This window comes from Triticum aestivum, chromosome 2B (assembly GCF_018294505.1).
Source record: "Triticum aestivum cultivar Chinese Spring chromosome 2B, IWGSC CS RefSeq v2.1, whole genome shotgun sequence".
NCBI classification, from domain to species: Eukaryota; Viridiplantae; Streptophyta; class Magnoliopsida; order Poales; family Poaceae; genus Triticum; species Triticum aestivum.
Window position 1 is genome coordinate 758,238,443 of NC_057798.1, and position 2,802 is coordinate 758,241,244.

At 55.3% G+C, this 2,802-nt stretch overlaps 1 pseudogene; it reads left to right on the plus strand.

Moving 5' to 3' along the window:
• Positions 1–833: 833 nt before the first annotated feature.
• Positions 834–2,427, plus strand: LOC123047192 (phenolic glucoside malonyltransferase 1-like; annotated as a pseudogene).
• The last annotated feature ends 375 nt before the right edge of the window (positions 2,428–2,802 follow it).

Below are 2,802 nucleotides of genomic sequence, written 5' to 3' on the forward strand. Positions count from 1 at the left end.
ATTTGCTGTTGTCCGGTACCCCGCTCAGACATGGTCGAAAGATCAAATGTGGGAGATCGTGACTTGTTGTGTCATCTTGCACAACATGATCATTGAGAGCGAGCAGGAAGAGCCGGTGTTTGACACTGAACCATATTACAGGCAGGATCTTCTTGCCCAAGTTGATCACCAGCTACTGGCAACATGGATTGCCTTCCTCAATATGCGTCAGGAGATCCGAGACCCACAGGTGCATCAACAACTGCAGCAAGATCTGATGGAGCACCTATGAAGGCTCAAGGGCAACGCCTAGCTCGACGTGTGATAAAATATGAGTTTTTATTTGTTGAACTATATAATTTGTATTGAACTATTTGTTGTTGAACTATTTGATTTCTATTGATAAAATACGGGATAAAAAAATTTGTTGCATTTGCGCCGAAGCAGAGTGAATATGGGCCGATTTGCTCCGATACCGGGCCGATTTTGCACCGTAGTAGACCAAAAACAAACAAATTTACGCCAAAATTGAGCCGATATCGACGCCTGGGGGACCTGGGGCGGCGGCTGGGAACCCAATCGACCCCAGGCGGTGATTTTTTGAAACCCCTCGAGTGCCAACGACTGGAGATGCTTCACTCTCTGTTTTCCATACTGGCACACCCACCGCGGGGTGGTGGATAAATTGCTGTACAGTCATCATAGATCAAAGAATTAATTGCATGTACCCCATAATTAAGTTGCGTTATGTCGATCGACTGTGCATCCTGTTCATTTCGGTTCACCGGCTTGGGAGTACGGGAGCGAATATAAGAGACGCCATGCACTCATCAGCTCCTATCATCCACGGGAACAAGCGCCGCTGCTTGCCCAGGGAGGCGCGCCATGTCGCCGGTGACAATTATCGACTCAAACTATGTCAGTGTGCCGGAGAGCGAAGCGCCACCGCCGGAGCCGATCAAGCTCACAGCGTTGGAGGCGCGGTGGGTCGTCTTCCCGGTGCTGCAGCACGTGCTGCTCTACGTGGGCGCCGACATGCCGCCCTTTGACGCCATTCTCCAGTCCCTCCGGTCCTCCCTCTCCGCGACTCTAGGCAGCTTTGCGCCGCTCGCCGGCAAGCTCGTCCACCTCGAGGAAACGGGGGACGTCGCCATCAGCTGCTCGGCCACCGACGGCGTCAGGTTCGTGGTCGCGGAGTCCGACGCCGACATCCGCCGCCTCGCCGGCGACGAGGAGCACGACCTGCATTTGCTTGAGCGGCTCGTGCCGGAGGTGGACATGGGTGAGCTGCCGGCCCCCGTTTTGGCCGTGCAGGCCACACGCTTCGAGGGCGGCGTGGCGGTCGGGCTGACGGTGCACCACGGTGTCGCCGACGGCCGGTCGTTGTGGACGTTCGTCGAGGCGTGGGCGACGGCGTGTCGGGGCGAGACGCCGGCTGCCACACCGTGCTTCGACCGCTCGCTCGTCAAACTTCCCTGTGGCGAAGATCTGGCCAGGAGCGTCTTGAGAAAGCACGCGCCGAATCTACCATTGGTATGCTGAGCCCTTAATCGTTTCAAATGTTTCGTTGGTGACGTACTACGTGACAAATCATGCGTACGCGTTTCAGACGGCGCCGCCGGCGTGGTTCGAAGAGGGGCGCACACGGTTCACCCGTCGTACGTTCACCTTGGATGCGCAGGACATCCAACGCCTCAAGCAGCACATCGTCGGTCTTGGCGAAGCCAACGGCGCATTGTCCAACTCGCCCCTGCCCCGTCCCCCGTCCGCCTTCGCCGCCGTCGCGGCGCTCGCATGGACGTGCTTCATCCCGTGTAGGCCGTTCGTCGCGGACGACGAGGAAGTGCTGCTCATGTTCTTCGCCGATATCCGTGACCGCCTCGACCCTCCCGTCAAGGCGGGACATCGGCGTGTGCCTCTGGCCATGTCTCGTGAAGCTGCCCGCCGGGGAACTCCGCGGCGAGCGCGCCCTGGCGGCCGCAGCGTCGGCGATCCGGGACGAGGTCCGCAAGATGAGAGAGGTCCCAGTGGGCATGTGGGATTTTCAGACATCGGTGCTGGCGGGTCGCCCTATGGACCGTCTGATGAACGTGTCGGGCTCGCCGCGCTTCAGGGCATACGAGGACGCAGACTTCGGGTGGGGCAATCCGAGGCGGACGGAGCCCATCAGGATGAAGCACGACGGTCAGATCGCGCTGATGGGTGCCGGAGACGGCCACGGGGTGCAGGTGTCGGTGTCACTGCTGCAACCGGCGCAAATGGACTTGTTCAAGTCTCACTTCCTCGACCTACTTGGTTTAACCAAAAAAGATTGATTATTTTTCTATGTGGAATTTTTTAGATGTTCCTATGTGGATTTGATTGTCCTAAGTCGACCGAGATTTATCGTTAATATCATTAGTATCAGCGTATGTTTTTCTTTGAGGTAATAACACTAGTGGTGCCTAAACTTGCCAGCGATGTTTACTTTGGTGCATGAACTTGAAAAATAACTTGGCAGTATGGTTCAAATACAGTTCAAATCACGTCTAGATATATAGAGTATTTAACCAAAAACTACCACAATTCACGGAAACGTGACGGAAAACTACCACTTTACGATTTTGTCCCGAAAACTACCACTTTTTTATTAATCCGCGACAAAAAACTACCAAGTGTGAAAACTGCTCGCTTTGCCTGGATTAAACGCGAATCTGACAGCCCGACCCCACACATAAACAGGCTAAAAATGCAACCGGGTCCCTAGTTTTTTTCAAAAAAGCAATCGGGTCCTCCGCCTCCTTCTCCTCCTCGTCGCCGGTGAGGCTCACGACGAGGTCGCCG